The sequence below is a fragment of the Macaca mulatta genome, chromosome 15 (assembly GCF_049350105.2).
Source record: "Macaca mulatta isolate MMU2019108-1 chromosome 15, T2T-MMU8v2.0, whole genome shotgun sequence".
Classification (NCBI taxonomy): domain Eukaryota; kingdom Metazoa; phylum Chordata; class Mammalia; order Primates; family Cercopithecidae; genus Macaca; species Macaca mulatta.
The window spans coordinates 112,676,779-112,699,747 of record NC_133420.1 but is presented as its reverse complement, the minus strand read 5'-3'; the positions used below and the strand labels follow the sequence as shown (position 1 = coordinate 112,699,747).

Sequence of the window (22,969 nt, the reverse complement as noted above, 5' to 3'; positions counted from 1 at the left end):
CCCAGGCTGGAGTGCAATGGCGCGATCTTGGCTCACTGCAACCTCCGCCTCCTGGTGTGTCTGGAATTGGTTCCGGCCGGTGGGTTCGTGGTCTCGCTGAATTCAAGAACTGAGCCACAGACCTTTGGGGTGAATGTTACAGCTCTTAAAGATGGCGCAGACCCAGAGAGTGAGCGGTTGCAAGGTTAATTGTGAAGAGCAAAAGGACAAAGCTTCCACAGCATGGAAGACCACCCCAGTGGGTTGCTGCTGCTGGCTGGGGTGGCCAGCTTTTTTCCCTTATTTGTCTCCTCCCATGTTCTGTTTCTGTCCTATCAGAATGCCCTTTTTTCAATCCTCCCTGTGATTGGCTACTTTTGGGATCCTGCTGATTGGTGCATTTTACAGAGTGGTGATTGGTGCATTTTACAATCCTCTTGCTAGCTACAGAGCGCCAATTGGTGCGTTTTACAATCCTCTTGCTAGACAGAAAAGTTCTCCAAGTCCCCACTTGACCCAGGAAGTCCAGCTGGCTTCACCTCTCACTGGGTTCAAGCAATTCTGCCTCAGCCCCCCGAGTAGCTGGGATTACAGGAGACTGCCACCATGCCCAGCTAATGTTTGTATTTTTAGTAGAGACAAGGTTTCACTATGTTGGTCAGGCTGGTCTTGAACTCCTAGGTTAAAGCAATCCTCCTGCCTTCACCTCCCAAAGTGCTGGAATTACAGATGTGAGCCACCCTGCCTAGCCTGCATGCTAGTATTATGACCTTGGGAAAGTGATTTAACTTCAGCTTTCTTATCTAAAATGGAAATATTAAAAATAACTACTTCATGGGAATGTTGTATAAATTTTAAAAATAATGCTTATAAAGTGCTTGAAAACAGGTCTGTCCCATAGTAAAAACTTCATAGATATTAATTATTATTATTATTGTTGTTGTTATTACACTATCTGAAAAATCAAAGAAGAGAGCATCCCTTTTTCTACCTTTTACTATCCCATCCACTCCAACTCAACAGAACTCACTTCAATTCAGTTTACATTGATTGGGCATCTCTGTGGGCCAGGCACCATGCTCAAATCTGGGCAGAGTGGATGCTTAAAGCATGTTTCGGGCTGTACAGAGTCCCCTACTGCAGAGACCTAAACCCCTGGGAAGATTCTATGCTGGTAGCCTTTCCCAAAGGTTCTGTGGCTCATTTCTCCCCAAGTTCACTTCTGGTGCTATTAGAAGTTCTACAAATTTCAGTCTTGAGCCAGTGTGTGAACACAGGCAAATTGTCTCTGGTGGGGTTCTCATCAGAGGAACCTGGCAAGGTAAAAAAGAGGAAGCAGGATGAAGGCTGTGTTTATTTTTTGTTGTGGATATTGTGTTGTGTTTCACCAGGGTGCCAGTCTACTTCACCTAAACAGAAACAACCTGTGTAGTCTTGTGTGACACTGGTATTGTTTTAAGTCAACATTAGGAGGTGGGACAAGAGAAAATGGCCATTAATTAGAACTTAAGCCCCAAACTCTCTCTATATACAATGGGGCATGGAGCGTCCAAGCTGAACAACTGTTTGGAGGTCATTTGTAACCAGGGTAATCTGCTATGGACAGTATCGAAAACGACAGTCACCTCCTTCAGAATTCACTGTCACCGTTGTCCTTAATAACTCCTATTTTTACTGTTCACATCTAGCACTGCATCAATGGATGAGCTGAGAACGTCTTGAAAAGGAACTTGTGAAAAATGCGAAGGAAATACTACTGCTAAATAGGCAAGGCTAATGTTCTCACAACTGTGGAAAACAAAACTGAAAAGAAAACACAACACCAAAGTCCTAAAGCAGTGTTTTTGCATTCATTTTCTCCCTCCATCCTTCCTTCCTGAATAAGCAGCTAACGGAGAACAGCCTGATACGCATTCCTCTTCCCTTCCAGATAGAGAATTGGGTGCTCTGCAGCTGGGCTTCTGTCCTGTCCATACCCGGCAGGACATGGACAAAAGAAGAAGAAGAAGCAGCTGGTAAAAGAAGAAGAAGAGACTGGGTGCAGTGGCTCACACCTGTAATCCCAGCACTTTGGGAGGCTGAGACGGGCAGATCACCTGAGGTCAGGAGTTTCAAGACCAGCCTGACCAAGATGGAGAAACCCTGTCTCTACTAAAAAAAAAAATACAAAATTAGCTGGGCGTGGTGGTGCATGCCTGTAATCCCAGCTACTCGGGAGGCTGAGTCAGGAGAATCACTCGGGAGGCTGAGGCAGGAGAATCACTTGAACTGAGGAGGAGGAGGTTGCGGTGAGCCGAGATCGCACCATTGCACTCCAGCCTGGGCAACAAGAGCGAAACTCCATCTCAAAAAAAAAAAAAAAAAAAGGAAGAGCAGGGGTAGAGGAGGCAGGAACTCCGCAGTGCGCAGGGAGGGACTGTCTCCCCCCAGGTTAAGCAGCCCTGTGCCATGTATCCCGGCATGTGGGAGGTAAGGATCCTTCCCCACTTGATTGTTTCTGGGCAGAATTCAGCATGGTGAATAGCATGGGCTGGCACCCAAAGTGCTTGGCTTTGAGTCCTGGCTCAGCCATTTACCTTGCATAAGTAATTTAGTCTCTCTGTGCCTCAGCTTCCCCATCTGTAAAATGGGGATAACAATAGTACCTGCCTTCTAGAGTTGTGATGAAATTAAAGGAGTTAGTATGTGAAAAACAGTTAAAACAGGGCTTAGCACATATAAACCACCCAATAAATGTTAGCTGTTATTATTATCTCCTTTAGCTCCAAATCATAATTATGATGAACATCATTGTATTATTTTGTCCTCCAGCTGCATGCCATGAAACCACCATATAGGCAAAAATTACCAAGTCCTTTTCCTTTTTTTTTTTTTTTTTTTTTTTGAGACGGAGTCTCGCTCTGTCGCCCAGGCTGGAGTGCAGTGGCCGGATCTCAGCTCACTGCAAGCTCCGCCTCCCGGGTTTACGCCATTCTCCTGCCTCAGCCTCCGGAGTAGCTGGGACTACAGGCGCCCGCCACCTCGCCCGGCTAAGTTTTTGTATTTTTAGTAGAGACGGGGTTTCACTGTGTTAGCCAGGATGGTCTCGATCTCCTGACCTCGTGATCCGCCCGTCTCGGCCTCCCAAAGTGCTGGGATTACAGGCTTGAGCCACCGCGCCCGGCCTTTTTCTATTTTAGTTACTACATACTTTATCAGACTCAAGATGAAACACTGTGGGCTGACTTAACAGTGATGACTAAAGTGAGGTCCAGGATGCTATTTTACTAGAAATCCTACCTCTAGGAGTACCTTCTAAGGGAATTTTCAGATATGCAAATCCAAGGTACAAAGGGCATCACTGCAGTATTATTTACGGAGTGAAAAACTGGCCTAAGTGTAGAACAATCTGAGAATGATTAAATATGTTATGGTGCAGAAATAGGCTTTTGAAGAATTTTTAATGACTAGGAAATGCTCATTAAATAAACGTAAGTAGAAAAGCAGGCTTCAAAACTGTTTACAATTGGATCACATTTGGTAACTATGTAAGCACATTTGCAGAGAAAACAAAACCCTAGAGAAATGTATCAAGATGTTCACAGTGGAGTTTCTGAGGGTGGAACTTAAGTATGGTTTTTGTTTACATTTTCTTTATATTTTTTGGTGCCTTCCATGTTTTACACAGGAACACACACAGTTTTTATATTTGGGAAAAACATTAAGTCATAAAACCAAAACATTTAAAGAAAGAATCCTTCAGAAGACATACAGTGGACTGAGAGGAACTAGGAATTGAACCCATGTTTCCTAACCTCTAGTTATTTGGGTGTTTTAAAGCCCAGAATGCCACATAATAGAGACAGGTGTTGTTACTTTTGAAAAAATAAATAAATAAATAAATAAATAAATAAATTATTATTATTATTATTATTTGAGACGCACTCCCGCCTTGTTGCCCAGGTTGGAGTGCAGTGGCGTGATCTTGGCTCACTGCAACCTCCGCCTCCTGGGTTCAAGCAATTCTCCTGTCTCAGAGTGGGATTACAGGTACGCACCACCATGCCCGGCTAATTTTTTGTATCTTTAGTAGAGACGGGGTTTGTCCATGTTGGCCAAGCTGTTCTCAAACTCCTGACCTCATGATCCGCCCACCTCGGCCTCCCAAAGTGTTGGGATTATAGGCGTGAGCCACCATGCCCGACTGGTGTTGCTACTTTTCAACTTACTTTGCTCTGGGAAGAAAAGCTACGTGAAATCTCTGGGTTAAAAAATTACAGAGCCCAGCGCAATAGCAAGTAACTGCAGTCCTCAGGAGGCTAAGGCAGGAGTATTGCTTGAGCCCAGGAGTTTGAGGCTGTAGAGTGATATGATTGAGTCTGTGTATAGCCACTGCACTCCAGCCTGGGCAATACAGCCAACACCCCATCTCTAACATTAAAAAAAAAAAAAAAAAAAGATAAATGAAAAGATACAGGGCCGGATGCGGGTGTGGTGGCTCATGCCTGTAATCCCAGCACTTTGGGAGGCCGAGACAGGCGGATCATGAGGTCAGGAAATCGAGACCATCCTGGCCAACACGGTGAAACCCCGTCTCTACTAAAAAATACAAAAAACTAGCCGGGCGAGGTGGCGGGCGCCTGCAGTCCCAGCTACTCAGGAGGCTGAGGCAGGAGAATGGCATAAGGCGGAGCTTGCAGTGAGCTGAGATCCGGCCACTGCACTCCAGCCTGGGCGACAGCGCGAGACTCCGTCTCAAAAAAAATAAAAAATAAAAAAAAAATAAAAAATAAAAAAAAAAAGAAAGAAAGAAAAGAAAAGATATATAGATATAGATGAGGACATCTGGGGAGAATAGCAGGGACTTCTTAAGTATAGGATACAATTTGGTATTGAATAATCACAACCATTTGTTTTTACATGGGGGAGAAACATCCTTGGCCCACAGCAGAATGGACGAAAGCCATCCATCCACTCTTTTGGAAGGAGTTTTTTCAAAAAAATTCCGTGGTTTAGCTGGGCACGGTGGCTCACACCTGTAATCCCAGCACTTTGGGAGGCTAAGGTGGGCAGATCATGAGGTCAGGAATTGAAGACCAGCCTGGTCAATACGGTGAAACCCTGTCTCTACTAAAAATACAAAAAAAAAAAAAAACCATTAGCCAGGCGTAGTGGCGGGCACCTGTAATGCCAGCTACTCAGGAGGCTGAGGCAGGAGAATTGTTTGAACCCAGGAGGAGGAGGTTACAGTGGGCCAAGATTGCGCCATTGCACTCCAGCTGGGCGACAGGGTGAGACTCTGTCTCGGGGAAAAAAAAAAAAAAAAAAAAAATCCGTGGTTTTTAAAAAAAAGAAAAGCTAACTAACACAAACAAACAGGACAAGAGACATATCTAAATAGACAAATAACAGAATTCCCAAATTCCCATGCCTCTGCACGCAGGACCTTGCTAATAAACCTCCCATTTGGAGTCCTACACGTTAAGGAAGATTACTAAGAAGAATTTGGAGTGCTCACTTTGGCAGCACGTATACTAAAACTGGAACAATACAGAGGAGATTAACCTGCCCCTTGCATAAGGATGACATGCAAATCTGTGAAGCATTCCACATTTTTTTAAGAAAGTTTTTTTAAAGAAAAAAAAAAAATGAAACAGCTTGGAAAACATCAGAGAAAGCCAGCAGACGATCCAGGCCACTGGAGCCTATTCAGCCGAGCCTGGGCTCCTGCCCCGTTCAGCTGTGTGCCTGGGCCTGCAGCTCAGCAGGAGAGGGACCTTGCAGGACTCACACCTTGGCCTGAGAGGCCAGAGTAATAAAATTAGGATTATTTATGATGCAGAAGTGATTTAATAACATTTTTCAAGAACCTGAAGGATTTATGTAGAGGAACTGCTGTTCTAGTAACTAAACCCTTTTGGATGGTCTCCAAGATAAACCAGGCTTGTCTAGCTTCCGCCCTGAGCCCCTCCACCTCTTCCAGTTGCTCTTGGCAAATAATCTCTTCCACTTTACCGGAGGGTGATGGTCAAGGAGATGACCTTCCTGGCTGCTTTATCTACCCTCCTCCCCACCTCAAAATATCTCCCAACATCTCTCTTTGTTTCTTCACGTCACAAAGGAAGAATCAAAGGAGGAGGGAGCTAACATTTATTGACTGCCTGCTGCGTGCCAGCAGCTTGCAGAAACATTACCTCATTTAATTCCCACAAACACCCTGTGAGGTAGGCATAATTATCCCTGTTTTGCTTGTTAGGGGATGGAGGAATATTCTTTTAGCAACTGGTATGAGAATTTCTCCTGGGGGCGAGGCGTGGTGGCTCGGGGCTGTAATCCCAGCACTTTGGGAGGCCAAGGAGGCTGGATGACTTGAGGTCAAGAGTTTGAGACCAGCCTGGCCAACATGGCGGAACCCTGTCTCTATTAAAAATACAAAAAATTAGCCGGGTGTGGTGGTGCACGCCTGTAATCCCAGCTTCTCAAGAGGCTGAGCCATGAGAATAGCTTGAGGCCAGGAGGTAGAAATTGCAGTCCACACTCCAGCCTGGAGACAGAGCAAGCAGAGCAAGACTCTGTCTCAAAAAAAAAAAAAAAAAAAAAAAAAAAGAATTTGTCTTGGGGAGAGAATCATCTTCATGGGAAAATGCCTTTATCAGCCTCTTTGGACAGTGTGGAGGGAGGGGAGAGAGATGAGGAAATGTGTGTGGAATGGGCAGAGTGAGGGGACAGTGGGCTCCTCACTCAGAAAGAAGAGGGGAGGGGCAGAGGCAAGAAAAGAGCAGGAGCTTTAGAGAAAGGCTTTGGGTGGCACAATATGCCCCTACCCTCAAAAGCATCTCTCTTAAAATCTCAAGTAAATTTACTAAGCTCATGAAATGCTGAAAGAAAATTGTTGAATGTGCTTTCTGGCATAGGGTGAAACAAAGCCACGTGTGTGTCACCTGAGATGGTGACAGGCAGACCTGTAAAGGAAGTACATTTCCTAAATTCAAGAGCAGGAAGGCCCCCCACCCCCACCCGTTGACATCTGAGTTCTGTAGAGAAGGGAAAACTGAGGCTCAGAAGTTAATCAACTTCACTAAAGTCACACAGCATCACTAACAAAGGGAATTGATCCCAGGTCTGTTTATCTCGAATGCCTATTGTTTTTACTCTACTCCACATGCTGCTCGAGGAAAGACAGCTTCTTCCTCTCCCAGGCCAACTCTTCCACTGCTGTACTCCATCTAATCATAGTAATTAATAGTAGTGAATATGCATTGAGTGTCTACCATATGCCAGACATTGTTGCATGCAGTAGCTCATTTGTTCCTCACAACGACACTATATTTTTGACCATATAATTATTCACATTTTATTATATGGAAACTGCTGCTCAGAGAGGTTAAGACACTAGCTCAAAGTCCCACTGCTGTAAGTGGTGAAACCAACATTTGAATCACAGCCTATGGTCTTAACTGCATTGCACTCTCTCATCTCATCCCTTCTCACCTCTTGAAAGAACAGTTCTTCAAATTAACCCATCTAATTAACCTGTTCTCTCCCTCCTGCTGCTAGGGTGGGACCTGGTGGGGTTTGCAGAGGTCACGCAACACTGAACAGGGAAGGTGTTCTGATGGGCTTGGGTCAAAGCTCAGGCTAATAGTATAACTTGGGGGTTGGTAAATTTTTTCTGTAAAGAGCCAGACAGTAAATATTTCAGGCTTTATGGGCCATATGGTCTCTGTAGCCAACTGCTCAACTCTGCTGTTGTAACATGAAAGTAGCCATAGTCATAAGTGAATGGGCAGGACTGTGTTCCAATAAAGCTTTATTGATGGACACTGACATTTGAATTTCCTAAAATTTTTATGTGTCACAAAATACTATTCTTCTTTTGCTTCTTTTCTCCAATCATATAAAAAGGTAAAAACCATGCTTAGCGTAAAAGTCATATAAAAATGGGAGGCAGGCTAGATTTGGCCTGCAGGTGACAGTTCGCTGACCCTAGTTTTACCAAACCTTCCCTTCTTTTGGATTCTATATCCAGCTGGGCCAACTCCAGATTAAACAGCTTCTAGGTCGGGCTTTGAGCCTGCCCTCCTTTGCCCGCTTCTCTTACCTACGAAACCACACAGGTCCAGTCCACAAGCCTCTGCTCATCGCTGCCCCATCAGGAGCTCTCCTCCAGTCTTCCAGCATCTCCTGACCAACCACAAGCTGCTGTCTGCTGTCCCTGCAGGAGGTGGCCATAAAGAAAGATGGAACTGCCATCATTTAGATGACCCTGGTGAAGCAAAGCCCCAAGGACAGGTTAAAGGGGTATCACGCAAACACTATGACAAGCCTTGCAAATAATACGCTTCAAATAGACTGCACATCATAAAAGGAAATCTCTAGGAAAGGTGGAGAAGACATTGCTAACAATCTGGGTCCAAGGAAGGAGTCCTGGAGACAGAAATGGAAATGCCTTTCTCCTGCAGGAGACCAAGGCCAGAGGACAAGATATGGAGGACAGGAGTGCACCAGGGTCACAGGACAGTTTAGGTCTAGTACCACAGAGAGGACTAAAAAGCACTGACAGTCGGGCGCGGTGGCTCATGCCTGTAATCCCAGCACTTTGAGAGGACAAGGCGGGTGGATCACCTGAGGTCGGGAGTTCGAGACCAGCCTGGCCAACATGGCAAAACCCCATCTCTACTAGAAATACAAAAATTAGCCAGGCATGGTGGCATGTGCCTGTAATCCCAGCTACTCGGGAGGGAGGCTGAGACACGAGAATTGCTTGAACCCAGGAGGCAGAGGTGCAGTGAGCTGAGATCGTGGCACTGCACTCCAGCCTAGGTGACAGAGCAAGACTCTGTCTCAAAAAAAAAAAAAAAAAAAAGCACTGACTAAGGAAAGGCTAAGAATAACAACAACAACAACAAAAAACTGCTAACTTTTTTTTATTAAACACCTATTGTGTTCTAGGCATATGTTGCTGGTTTTTAAAAAATAATACTGTCTCTTATTTAACTCTTTCAACACTCTGGCAAAATAGTCATTTAAAAAATCTTGCATTCATTTTTTTAAAATAAATATTGTGCATCTTTTATGTGGCAGACACTATGCTAGATGCTGAGGATAAGCAAGTAAGCAAAAATAGACCTTGTGCCTGCTTTCATGGAGATTATACAGGGATTGACAAATTTTTTTTCCGTAAAGGACCAGATTGTAAGTATTTTAGGTTTTGTGGGCCATAAGGCCTCTGCTGCAACTACTCAACTCTGCCACTGCAGTGCAAAAGCAACCACACACAATATGTAAAAAAGTAGGTGTGGCTGCGTGCCAATAAAACTTTTTTATGAAAATAGGCTTCAGGCCAAAGCCGGCTACAGTTTGCTGACCCCTGTTCTAGTAGGAGACAAACATTAAGTAAATAATTACACAAAAAGCAATCATTAAGTGACATCAGGTAGAAGTTCCTGATACTAAAAAACACTATAATCAGAGAGATTTAACCTATTCAGGGAGATCAGAGGTTTCCCTGAGGGAGCAGGTCTTAGATCTAATGTAGCAGTTAATTAGTGAGGTGAGAGTAAGACTATTGCAGACAAAGGAAACAGCTTGTGCAAAGGCCTGGGCCAGAAAGAAGCATAGTAAACCCAAGTTAAAAGAGGTTTATAGGGCCAGCGTGAGTTGGCTCACGCCTATAATCCCAGCACTTTGGGAGGCCGAGGCAGGCAGATTACCTGAGGTTGGGAGTTTGAGACCAACGTGGAGAAACCCTGTCTCTACTAAAAATACAAAATTAGCTGGGCGTGGTGGCACATACCTGCAATCCCAGCTACTAGGGAGGCTGAAGCAGGAGAATCGCTTGAACCTGGGAGGCGGAGGTTGCGGTGAGCCGAGATCGTGCCATTGCACTCCAGCCTGGGCAACAGGAGCGAAACTCCGTCTCAAAAAAAAAAAAAAAAAAAGAGGTTTATAAGCCTGGTGCGGTGGCTCATGCCTGTAATGCCAACATTTTGGGAGGCCGAGGGCGGGTGGATCACAAGGTCAGGAGTTCAAGACCAGCCTGGCAAAGATGGTGAAACCCCATCTCTACTAAAAATACAAAAATTAGCTGAGCGCGGTGGCGGGTGCCTGTAATTCCAGCTACTTGCGAGGCTGAGCCAGATAATTACTTGAACTCAGGAGGCAGAGGTTGCAGTGAGCTGAGATCTTGCCACTGCACTCCAGGCTGGGTGACAGAGTGAGATTCTGTCTCAAAATATAAATAAATAAATAAATAAATAAATAAATAAATAAATAAATAAATTAAAAGGTTTATATAGTTGGGGCAGAAAAAGTCAGTGAGTGTGAGCTCAGACTGAAAACAGCAGGGAGTGCTAAGCCCTGTAAGGTCTTGTGGATCTTGTTAGGGGATAAGGTCCCTATTTAAATACAGAGACTGCTGCACAGGGAGTTAAGTAACACGCTCAAGGTCATGTAGCCCGCAAAAGGTGGAGCTAGAAGCCTTATCTCTGGACCCAACTTCCGTATTCCCTTCGTGTTCATTTTGGTTCTGTTTGCCCAGTGTCTTTACAAATTTTCCTCTGTGAAATTCCCAAGTCATTCAACAAAATTAAAAGGAAAGAGAAAGCCGAGTCCTGCACCTAGACTAGGAGGCTAGCAGAGCCCTGATACCAGCGGGAAACCAGAGTGAACCTGGCAGATAAGTCCTACTGTGGAGGACCTACAGGTCTGGGGAGAGCTGTGCTCCTACTTCTCCTTTTTTCTCTGATGACCCCTTATATGAGTCTTAGCAAAGCTTCCTCTGTCCTTGATGTCAACGGAACCTTCAGAATTATTGCCCAGACTCCTCCCCCTGCGTTGCCAGGCCCTCTGGATCTTGCCCTGCCTGCCTCTGCACTCTGTCCTCACTGCCTCACTTGCACGCTCCCCTTGGGGACACTTGCATGGCTTGCTGCTCTGTGAACACTCCACGTCCCCTCCTCAGTTCCACGCTGTTCCGCTGCTGGAAGAGCACATGCCTTGCCCTTCCCCTTTGTCTGGAAACCTTCTCTTCTTGAAGAATCCACGAAAATGTAGCACATAGACACCATGGAATACTATGCAGTCACAAAAAAGGATGAGTTCATGTAATTTGCAGGGACATGGATGAAGCTGGAAACTATCATTATCAGCAAACTAACACTGGAACAGAAAACCAAACACCACATGTTCTCACTCCTAAGTGGGAGCTGAACAATGATAACACATGGACACAGGGAGGGGAACATCACACACTGGGGCCTGTCAGAGGGTTGGGGGGCTAGGGGAGGGATAGCATTAGGAGAAATACATCATGTAGATGACGGGTTGATGGGTGCAGCAAACCACCACGGCACATGTATACCTATGTAACAAACCTGTACATTTTGAACATGTATCCCAGAACTTAAAGTATAATATAATAAAACAAAACAAAACAAAAAACCTTCAAAGAGGAATCTCCAAAAGCAAAATAAATAAATAAATAAAAGAATCCACCTAGGAGGCCGGGCTCAGTGTCTTACAGCTGTAATCTCAGCACTTCGGGAGGCAGAGGTGGGTGGCATGTGCTGCAATCCCAGCTATTTGGGAGGCTGAGGCAGGAGAATTGCTTGAACCCAGGAGGTGGAGGTTGCAGTGAGCCAAGATCATGCCACTGCACTCCAGTCTCGGTGACAAGAGCAAAACTGAAATCAAAACAAAAACAAAACAAAAAAACAAAAACAAAACCAAATCCACCCAGGAATGGTTCCTGATGCTTCCAGTTCTGCAGGAAGCTGTGCTCCCCTTCAATGCCCACACGGTTCTTGGTGTGAATGGCTAACATCCTAAACTACAGTTCATGTCGGCCTCCCACACTGTACCCTGAGCTAGCAAAGGGCTTATGCGATGGGCGTTTGGCACTTTCATATGGAGGTTAACCCGCTGACTTGTTAACTCCACTTATTCCCAGCTCTTAGGCATCTGCATATTTCTATCCTTCAGATTTCCTAGCACTAGGCCTGATAGCAGCACTTCTCAAAGTGGGGTCCCCAGTCCAACAGCATCAGCATCACCTGGGAACTCTCTAGAAATGCAAATTCTAGAGCCCTCATTGGACCTCTGAGATCAGAAACCGGGGGTGTGCAGCGATGTGTGCTTTCATAAGCCCTCCAGGTGACACTGAGGCAGGCGAATGTTTGAGAACCACGGCCTCACCAGAAGTTATTGCTCATTAAATTGTTGATTCCCTGAGGATGGTAACTGGTTGTTTTCAGCCTAGAAAAGAAAAAGAGTAACTGAGAAAATGACACGAAAAGCTTTTACTAGGCTGGGTTTTTAGAAAAGAAATTTTCTGACACGATATTTCAAATATGGGACTTTCAAAGAAGGCTCTGCTTTGTAAGCGTTGAAAAACAAGATCGATTCTCCTCTGTCTGGCTTGGGTGTGGTCTTGCTGAAGGGCAGGGGTTCGGACGAGATAACCTCGCCAGATGCCCTCCACTGCTCAGATTCTCTGCTTCTCGATATTCTATGCTCCAGGAAAGAAATATAAGTTAGGGAGCAGGGCATTATTGCTAGGGGACTTTGGGCTTTCAGCCCACAAGGAAGTATATACTTCTTTCCTCTTCTAAGGTGAGTCTTTGCCAGTCTATACTCATAAAAAGAGATGACCAGGACCTTTGAGAAAGGTAATTGTTTGTTTTTAGGTCATAAAAATGAATCCTTGCTTTGTTTTCAAAGGAACATGCTCTTCATGCAATCTATACAATCTGAATGACAAGTAGGTGAGGTCCAAGATTGGAAAGATAAAACTTCATTGTTGGTTTTTGGCCTGGAGCTGAAACAATGGGACAAAGGAGTGGCTTGTTGGTATAAGCTCTATAAAACACAATAATATTAGTCATGTAAACAGGAGAAAATAGGAGAGGCTTAATGAGATAAATTACACCGAGTCACCACATTAGGGATTAAAAGATTCTGATTAAGCAAACGCTAAAAAGTACAAAAGAAAGGATAAAGGGAAGCGTGGTAACTTTAGTGTTAGAAAACAATGGGTCCTTCTATCTAGGGTGCTGTTTGACAAGGGGGAGCTTTGAGAGGCTGCCTGAGCCAACTGTGAGCGTCCATTAAGATCCCACTTTTCATCCAAAAAAAAAAAAATCCTATACTCAAACCAGGGCTCACAAAGCCAACACATTCTTTTTTTCTTCCTTATTCTTTTTCTTTCCCTCTTCACAATTGCAAAGCAATCCATTTTGCTAGATGAGTCTGTGAAGGGAATAAAAGCACTCCAGGTTTCTGAATCTATTAGCATTCCCAGATTTGCTGGCCTAACCTCCAAAGTGTGACTGGCTGCCATTCTCAGGCTAAGGGGAAAATAGCCAACTCATTGATGTTTAAGATTGCCTGTGTACCTGTGAGAACAGCCACTTTTTCATAACTATTTTTATAAGGACATTTGAACAACTGAAGTAGAGGGTACAGATGTGTACTATTTCAACTAACAGAGCCGCTGGAGCCTTGAGTCAGTATTACCTGCTCATCATGTAGCTGTCTGTATTAAAGTGCACATCTACAGATGAGAAGATATAAAACTCTGTCAAAACGTAGAACAGCGAAACTCTCAGTGGTTCGCACTTTCACATACTTCTTGGCACCGGTATAAGTGCAAGGTCGCCAAAGGCCAGCGAGCCTTTATATATATGTATATTTTGAGACAGAGTCTTGCTCTTTCACCCAGGCTGGAGCGCAGTGGCACCATCTCGGCTCATTGCAACCACTGCCTCCCAGGTTCAAGTGATTCTTGTGCCTCAGCCTCCCCAGTAGCTGGGATTAGAGGTGCGTGCCACCACAACCGGCCTGGAACAATTTTTTTTTTTTTACATAAATGTAAAACATAAGCTCCCAGAAGCAGAATTGCTTTCAAAGGGTAGGAATGTTTTAAAATTTTTGGTATTACTTACACATGCCTTTCAGAACAGTGATACTAGGCCAGGTACTGTGACTCATGCCTGTAATCCCAGCACTTTGGGAGGCCAAGGCTGGCGAATCGCTGGAACCCAGGAGTTCGAGACCAGCTGGGCAACATGGGGAAACCCCACCTCCACTAAAAATACAAAAAATTAGCTCGGTGTGGTAGTGCACACCTGTAGTCTTAGCTATGGAGGTTGAGTTGGGAGAATCACCTGGGCCCAGGGAGGCACAGGCTGCAGTGAGCCAAGATCCCAGCCTGGGAGTACACTCCAGCCTGGGAGTACACTCCAGCCTGGGAGTGAGAACCTGTCTCAACAACGAAAGAAAAGTGATATGAAATTCACTTCGACTAACAGTGAATGATTTTGCTTATTTCCTTGATTCCCTGAACCATACTTTTTCGTACAAGTATTTGCCAATTTGAGGAGCTAAAAATGACATTCCATTTTTGTTTTAATAAGTATTTCATATTCATGTTCTATATATAGAGAGAGAAAATTGTTTTTTCTTTGGGAATTGCGTATTCATGTGTTTGCACATTTTTTTTTTTACTGAAATAGCGGTAGTTTTTTGCATGGATTATAAAAACTTCATGTATTAATGATACTACTTTACTTGCTCATATATGCTGTAGGATTTCCCTCTAATTTTTCATTTTAATTTTTTTCATGGTGTTTTTGACATGCCAAAGTATTTAACATTCATGTAGTCAAATCCGGAAATGCGTTGTTTTCTTCCTTTGCTTTTAAGCTTACAAAATTCTGTACTGGCTGGGTATGGTGGCTCAAGCCTGTAATCCAGCACTTTGGGAGGCCAAGGCTGGCGAATCGCTGGAACCCAGGAGTTCGAGACCAGCTGGGCAACATAGCAAGACCCCATCTCAAATTTTAAAAATTAAAAATTTTAAACATTAAAAATAAATAAATAGGGCCAGGTGTGGTGGCTTACACCTGTAAAACCAACACTCTGGGAGGCTGAGACAGGAGGATCACTTGAGCCCAGGAGTTTGAGACCAGCTTGGGCAACACAGCAAAATCCTGTGTCTATGAAAAATAGAAAAATTAACCGGGTGTGGTGGTGCATGCCTGTAGTCCCAGCTACTCGGGAGGCTGAGGTGGGAGAATGGTGTGAACCCAGGAGACGGAGCTTGTAGTGAGCAGAGATCGCGCCACTGCACTCCAACCTGGAGGAGAGTGTGAGACTCTGTCTCAAAAAATAAAATAAAATAAAGTAAAATGCAATTGCCTCATCCTCTGAGGTGGGACCCATAAATCTGCATTTTCACCAAGCATCAGAGAGAAGTCTTCTGCAAGGTGGCACAAGAAAATTTTCAACATTGATTATCTGATTCGATACATAGGGATACATCCACATCCACATCTGTATAGTACCCACGGATCATCTCCAGCTGTACATCTCCCAGGTACCTACAGCTCAATCCAAAACAGAATTCAACACCTCTCTACCCAAAACTCTTCCTCCTCTAAGTATCATTTTTCTTTCTGACACACACCACGACGTTTCCTTGCCCCAGATCTGAATCAGCCATGTCTTCAGGGAGCTCTGGGTACATTCTCATGGGTAATGACATTCAGATACTAAGATATTGGCACTAGGTATCATTCGAATTCTCTTGTCTTAATTTGAACTGTTTTCTCAGAATGCAGTTCCAACAGTGGGATTATTAAATTAGGAAAGGTGATATATTTTATGGCTCTTAATTCAATATTGACAAAGGTACAGCCAGTCCACTGCTGGGCTCTGTTAGGACTGTATTCCTTTGCCTCTCCTTCGCCTGTTAGTGTCAGTCGCTAATATTAAAGCAGTAGCATTGGCTGACAGTGTCCTCAAATGTGAGAGCTTCAGAGAACAGTTCTGACGCACAGCTCCTGTCATTCCCCTCTCTGGTCCTCTGGGGATCTTTGCTGAAGAGACACATTCTGAACTAGAGCCAGAGAGGGAATAAAGAACTAGCTGGGTAAGTGCATAAACAGCTCGACTTCTACCTCATCCCCAAATTAGTGCAGCTCTGGTTAATTTTGTGTGTGTGTGTGTGTGTGTGTGTGTGTGTTGAGATGGAGTCTCACACTGTCACCCAGGCTAGAGTGCAGTGGCCTGATCTAGGCTCACTGCAACCTCTGCCTTCCGGTTTCAAGTGATTCTCCTGCCTCAGCCTCCTGAGTAACTGAGATTACAGGCGCCCACCACCACGCCTGGCTAATTTTTGTATTTTTAGTAGAAACAGGGTTTCACCATGTTGGCCAGGCTGGTCTCGAACTTCTGACCTAGTGATACGCCCACCTCGGCCTCCCTAACTGCTGGGATTACAGGCATGAGCCACTGCACCCGGCCAACTCTGGTTGATTTTTAGGGGAAGACATGGCCAAGGCCGGAACTCCTGAGCAGGGCATTCCACTTCTGTTTCTTTCCTGAGTCTAAGCAGCATGAGAATGTACAAGGAAGGCTAGCCTGATCCTTTGGGGTGGCAGGAGGTAAGAAAGAATAAAATGGAATGTGGTTTCTGAACTTCAATGAACAGTAATGACACACGCTGATAAATGTGGCCCAGGTTAGTATACTGAGGGGAATGCAGGGTGGTGAGGGAGTAGTCAAGAGGAAGGTACAAAGGGGACAGAAGTATGACGGCAAAGCGGGCTCTCCTAGAACCATTTTAGATGTGCAGGAGAAGAAATTCCCTCTCCCAAATCTACTGCCAGGCATACCCTCCAGCCATGTTTACCTCTCCCTTTTGGTGGTAAAGCCCACCGAAACTAACTCCAAAAGAGACTGAGAGCCCTAGAAAGAACAGGTCTTGCTTCAAGCTGTTTCAATATCTTTTTTTTTTTTTTTTTTGAGAAGAAGTCTAGCTCTGTTGCCCAGGCTGGAGTGCAGTGGCACGATCTTGGCTCACCGCAACCTCCACCTCCAGGGTTCAAACAATTCTCTGCCTCAGCCTCCTGATTAGCTGGGATTACAGGTGGCCGCCACCACGCCCAGCTAATTTTTGTTTTATTAGAAACAGGGTTTCACCACCTTGGCCAAGCTGGTCTTGACCTCCCCACCTTGTGGTCTACCCACCTTGGCCTCCTAAAGTGCTGGGGTTACCGGCGTGAGCTACCGCACCGAGCCTGTTTCAACATCTTTAAGGACTAGAAGTGAAGAAAAAGATGTTAGGTAAGAACCAGACCATATATTGTTTGACTTGACAAATCCTGTACTTATCTAAAATGTGCTAATACTCTGTTGCTTCTACTGTCTGTGAGCTCAAGAGACACAGAGTTTCCTTCCTAGGCTTTTCTAGTGCTCCTGCGTCATAGAGATCCTAATATCTTCTGATTGACCTCTTCGTATTCTATTTATTTATTTATACTTTAATTTTAGAGACAGGGTCTCACTTTGTCTGCAACCTCGAACTCCTGGGCTCAAGCCGTCTTCCTGTGTTAGCCTCCCAAGTAGCTAGAAATATAGGCGTGTGCCACCAAACTCTCAGCTAATTTTTTGTTTCTTTTTCTTTTTGTAGAGATGAATGTCTCACTCTATTATTGCCCAGGCTGGTCTTGAACTCCTGGTCTCAAGTGATCCTCCAGCCTCGGCCTCTCAAAATGTTGGGATTACAAGTATGAGCGACCTCACCGGGCCCAAATTAGGATAACAAATAGAAATTTTAAATTTAAATTTTCATGCCATAAGTTTTTATACCTTTAGTGCTAATACGTGTTTGGAAAGAATTAATACGTAGAAAACAAGTGTTATTGGAAAAGTTCAGAAACAGTTGCTTAGGCCTAGCACAGCAGCCAGATTATGTTTCGTGGTGATGTATCCGTGGTTTCTATTTTAGACTGCATAGATAGGACAGCCATTTTCCACCAGGTAAATTAGTCTTCATCTGGTTGTGCTCTTCCAGGAGCACAGCGTCAAGACTCAGTGACACTCATGACACCATTTCAAGTCACATGGCCCCACCACTTCATCCAGGTCTCTCTGAAGCTAACCCTTATTTGACCCGTAGCATATATTCTGTGATAGTCTTTTACTATTACTCATAATTTAAAGTATGAGTTTTGAATTTCCGGCTATCCTGTATGTTTTGAGATAAGAAGTAACATTTATGTAAATAGTTCCTTATGTCCTCAATACCTAGAAGAGAACTGTATTTTTTGGTAGATCTAAATAAATACTGGCTGATAACTTGTTACCTGGAACAGATTATGCTTGAAAACTTTAACTTCCATTAACGCACACACACCCATCCTTGAAAGTGGATATAGGGCAGCTAAATCTTGATAAGTAAGGGATGAGACAATGTACACCAACTAAGGACCAACAGCCCAGGAGTTTGAATTCTAGGAGGACCATGAGAGGTGTACAGCTGGACTTTGATGAGAAGGTCATTAGCCCCTAAAAGAGTTGTCATAGCTTTTGGGGAGAAAATGCTTCACCAAAGAAATTCTATTTATTTTATGATGAGATCGGGCACATTCAGGATGGTATGGCCTATTTATTCTATTTATTTTAAAGGCTTGCTGGAAGCCATCTAGCCACTGGCCAACTGCAAACTATGTGCACTTTTCTGGGTCCCAAAGCCAACTTAAGAGGCTGCATCCCTAGCGTTCCTTTTACCTGTGAAAGAACTGTTTTTTTCTATACAGACCTCTGAGCTACACTCAGTGAAACTAATTCCAACTTGGGATTCTTATTAATTATCTGTTGAGATTGTAGAACTAGGCAGTATCCTTTCGGAATATTTTTCAAGAAATGAGTATAATAGTATTCACAAAAGGAAAACATCAGGCTCTTTTTGCAACGCAAATAACAACTCTCAACATTAATCCCTTCCACCTGCCACCACCACCACCATCACTACCTTCCTAACTTTCCCTAATACCATCCTGGCTGCTATCTTCAACCCAAAAGGATGATGGGGAAGAGAATATTCCCTCCTTATGAAAGAGCTTCCTAGGGCTGGTGCAGTGGCTCATATCGGTAATCTCACCACTTTGGGAAGCTGAAGACGAGGATCACTTGAGCCCAGAAGTTCAAGACCAACATGAGCAATATGGTGAGACTTCATCTCTCCAAAAAGTTTAAAAATTAGGCCGGGTACGGTGGCTTACACCTGTAATCTCAGCATTTTGAGAGGCCAAGGCAGGTGGATTGCTTGAGCTCAGGAGTTTGAGACCAGCCTTGGCAACATGATGAAACCCTGTCTCTACAAAAAATACAAAAATTAAGCCGGGCGCGGTGGCTCACGCTTGTAATCCCAGCACTTTGGGAGGCTGAGGCGGGCAGATCACAAGGTCAGGAGTGCAAGACCAGCCTGGCCAACATAGTGAAACCCCATCTCTACTAAAAATACAAAAATTAGCCAGGCGTGGTGGCACATGCCCGTAGTCCCAGCTACTCAGGAGGCTGAGGCAAGAGAATTGCTTGAACCCTGGAGGTGGAGGTTGCAGTGAGCCAAGATGGTACCACTGCACTCAGGCCTGTGCTACAGAGTGAGACTCTGTCTAAAAAAAAAAAAAAAAAAAATACAAAAATTAGTCAGGCCTGGTGGTACACACCTGTGGTCCTGCTACTTGGGAGGCTGAAGTGGGAGGATCGCTTGAACCCAGGAGGTCGAGGCTGCAGTGAGCTATGACTGTGCCACTGCACTCCAGTCTGGGTGACAGAGCAAGACCTTGTATATGTATTTAAAAAGTAGGCTGGGTGTGGTGGTTCATGTCTGTAATCCCAGCACTTTGGGAGGCCAAGGCGGGAAGATCACAAGGTCAAGAGATAGAGACCATCCTGGCCAACATGGTGAAATGACATCTCTACTAAAAATACAAAAATTGGCTGGGCATGGTGGTGCATGCCTGTAATCCCAGCTACTCAGGAGGCTCAGGCAGGAGAATTGCTTAAACCCAGGAGGTGGAGGTTGCAGTGGAGCTGAGATCACGCCACTGCACTCCAGCCTGGTGACAGAGCGAGACTCCGTCTCAAATAAAAATAAAAATAAAAATAAATAAATAAATAAATAAATAAAGTTTCCTAGTTCTAGCCTGGTACAATCATGGACCTTCCAGTCCATGCTGTTCCTAATGTCTGCTAATGTATTAGTATGTGAATATGCATATTGAAAATAGAGGAATGTATTCCAAAGAATGTATCTGAAAACACTGGATAACATTTAACAAACTGTAAATCCTAAAGATGCCTCCCCATTTGACACTGAGGGAATTCTTAGTAAGTGAAATTTAAGAAGAAACTAAATACCACCTTCTCCTCCCCCTTGTTCATTATTCCTTTCTCTTCCCTCCTCCAACTCTGAGAGCTAGGCACTGCTTAGAGCATAAAGATAGGCTTTGTTCTATCTTCCCAAGTAGAACTTTTCTTAAACGGCTGCAATGGGGAAGGAGAGGAATAGCAATGTAAAAGCTGGTAGAATTTGTCTAGGGATACAGCAATGCTAAGCAAACGATGGCTTTGTTTGTTTTGTTTTTTGCTTGAACTGTGTAGCCAAGATTGATTACCTGATGGTCCAATATTTCCTTACTGAAAAAAGCTAAATCTAGAGAGAAAAATCCCTTCTCCTTTTCTTTCATTTTTCACAAATGAAGGTTTTGTATTTTGATTTTTTTTTTTTTTTTTGGTCCTTCTAAAGTAGGCCTGATTTGAAAGGAAAGATTTCAAATGAAAAAAGACACATAGAAGAGGTTCTAGGGAGTCTCCCAGAGAATTGTTGAATTAAAAGATAATTGGATTAGGCCAGGCGTGGTGGCTCACACCTATAATCCCAGCACTTTGGGAGGCTGAGGCAGGTGGATCACTTGAGGCCAGGAGTTCAAGACCAGCCTGGCCAACATGGTGAAAACCCATCTCTACTAAAAATATAAAAATTAGCCGGGCGTGGTGGTGCGTGCCTGTAATCCCAAGTACTTGAGAGGCTGAGGCAAGAGAATCGCTTGAATTGGGAGGCGGAGGCTGGAGTGAGCTGAGATCCCGCCACTGCACTCCAGCCAAGGTGACAGAGATAGACTTCATCTCAAAAAAAAAAAAAAAAAAAAAAAAGAGAGAAAAAAAAGAAAAGATAATTGAGTTTGACTTCTACCACATAGCGGCAACCCATAGCCATTAGAATTCTTATTTAACCAGGGCTCATCAATTCTCACTAAACCTTATTCACAGATTTGAGAGACCTCAACCATCACTAATAAAATTGATGATGTGAAAGGAAAATCTCCAGGAGGAAAAATGGAAAGTTCCCAGTTCAAAACGAATACTAGACCAGATCATATTCCTAAAAAGAATCCAGCTGATATCTAATTCACTTCCTAATTTCTATATGTGTTTCTCAAACTCTTTCTAACATACAACTTAATATTCATTGGGTGAGATGGCATGACATTCAAGGAGAGCATATGTGAGATCTGATTCCATTAACCTCTCAGATTAGCACCATTTCGTTCTTATTATATTATGTAAATGGGCAACTCAGGGCAGTAGTCACCAAAAATAGCTGATGTATACTGTTCATTCTTTGTTTTCCTTGCCCTCTCACCCAAAGTTTGAAAGTTTGCATTTCTAGTTTCTTTCTTTTTTTTCTTTTCTCTTTTGAGACAAGGTCTTGGCTTTGTCGCCCTGGCTGGAGTACAGTGGCGCAATCTTGGCTCACTGCAACCTCCACCTCATGGGTTCAAGCAGTTCTCTGGCCTCAGCCTCCTAAGTAGCTGGGACTATAGGCATGCGCCACCACATTCAGCTAATTTTTGTATTTTTAGTAGAGGCGGGGTTTCACCTGTTGGCCAGGCTGGTCTCCAACTCCTCACCTCAAGTGATCCACCCACCTCGGCCTCTCAAAGTACTGGGATTATAGGCATGAGCTACCGTGCCCAGCCTCTAGTGCTGTTTTTTCATGAGTATGAAACAGTCTATGAATGGATAGGGGGTGGGAGGGTATTCAAGGTCATTGGCTCCTGCCTTTCCCTGAGATCCATTTATCCTGCCCCCGAGAAATACCATGATGATGTCCTTCTTGGACCCTGGAGTTTTGGGCCGTGATTGGACTAAAGTTTCACAGAACATTATTTTTGGAGTCCATGCTGCCCTGTGATTGTCCAGGATGCATCTCTAGTAAGGGTGTTATTTTCCCAGCACCTGCTGACCTCAGACAGCGCCTTCAACATGCCTTAGGCAAAAAAAGGAAAGGGAATAATGTTCACAAAGTTAAACACTGTGTTAATTACTTTACTACCGTATCTCACTTCTCCTCTTTCAGTCCAAGAAACCACTTGAGAGACTGTGTTATTATCCTTATTTTATAAGTGAGGAAACTGAGGCCCAGAGAGCAGCAGTTGTTTGCCCAAGGTCAATCTAGTAAGGGGTAGGGAGGAATTCCTTTTCAGGACCCTCTGTCTCCGAGCCTGGTTCTCTTTTTTTGGACCACTCTAGGCTTGGGGTGAGTAGATGGGCACGGAGGCAGCTGAGAGATGCCATCAGATGTGGCAGACAGGAGAGGGGTGCTGAGATTGGGGGTGCAGGTGGGGGCCTCAAGGCAGAAAAGAGCCAGCAGGGAAGGGAGCGACTACAGAGTTACTCAGAAATTCTCTGAAGAGCTTTGAATCCTATTGATTTGGAATTTAAGGGTAACTTCACCAAAGGCAGGGATTACGACTTCTCATTGCAAAAGGGATAAAGGAAAGAAAAATCTGTTCTGACATTATTGAGCAGACTATGTTGCCATTTTCCATGAGAACCTGGTTTTGAGGACAATAGCTTTCCAAGCTAGAGGGTTAATAATCAAATTGAAAAATCCTATAGCGTAATTTAAAGGAATGTTTTAAAATTGTGTGTTGCAACCTGTATTTGTGTGTATATGTGCACAAGGTTCATTTGAGATGTTTAAAATGTACTTCTTTTTTTTCTGAGACTGAGTCTTGCTCTGTCGCCCAGGCTGGAGTGCAATGGTGTGATCTTGGCTCACTGCAACCCCCGCCTCCCCAGTTCAAGCAATTTTCCTGCCTCAGCCTCCGTAGTATCTGGGATTACAGGCACCCGCCATCATGCCTGGCTAGTTTTT

The 22,969-nt window shown here is 44.2% G+C and overlaps 1 protein-coding gene and 1 non-coding gene across 6 annotated transcripts in view; one reads left to right on the top strand and one right to left on the bottom strand.

Moving 5' to 3' along the window:
* LOC106993810 (uncharacterized) overlaps window positions 1-22,969 on the bottom strand; it is a 52,210-nt gene that overhangs the window by 16,408 nt on the left and 12,833 nt on the right. The window contains exons 1-2 of one of the 5 annotated variants that reach the window (XR_013405121.1): window positions 9,755-9,878; window positions 8,060-8,173 (exon numbers count right to left, since the gene is read on the bottom strand). The exons of 2 other annotated variants lie outside the window; for them this stretch is intronic. The gene's annotated coding sequence lies outside the window, so the exon portion shown is untranslated. Of the gene's footprint in view, window positions 1-8,059; window positions 8,174-9,754; window positions 9,879-16,956; window positions 17,061-22,969 lie in introns of those variants that run through there. 2 more of the 5 variants (XR_001440162.3, XM_077966698.1) reach the window with 2 other exon arrangements.
* LOC114672966 (U6 spliceosomal RNA) lies at window positions 5,469-5,575 on the top strand. Its single transcript, XR_003723480.1, has one exon. It is a non-coding gene; the product is annotated as a U6 spliceosomal RNA (small nuclear RNA).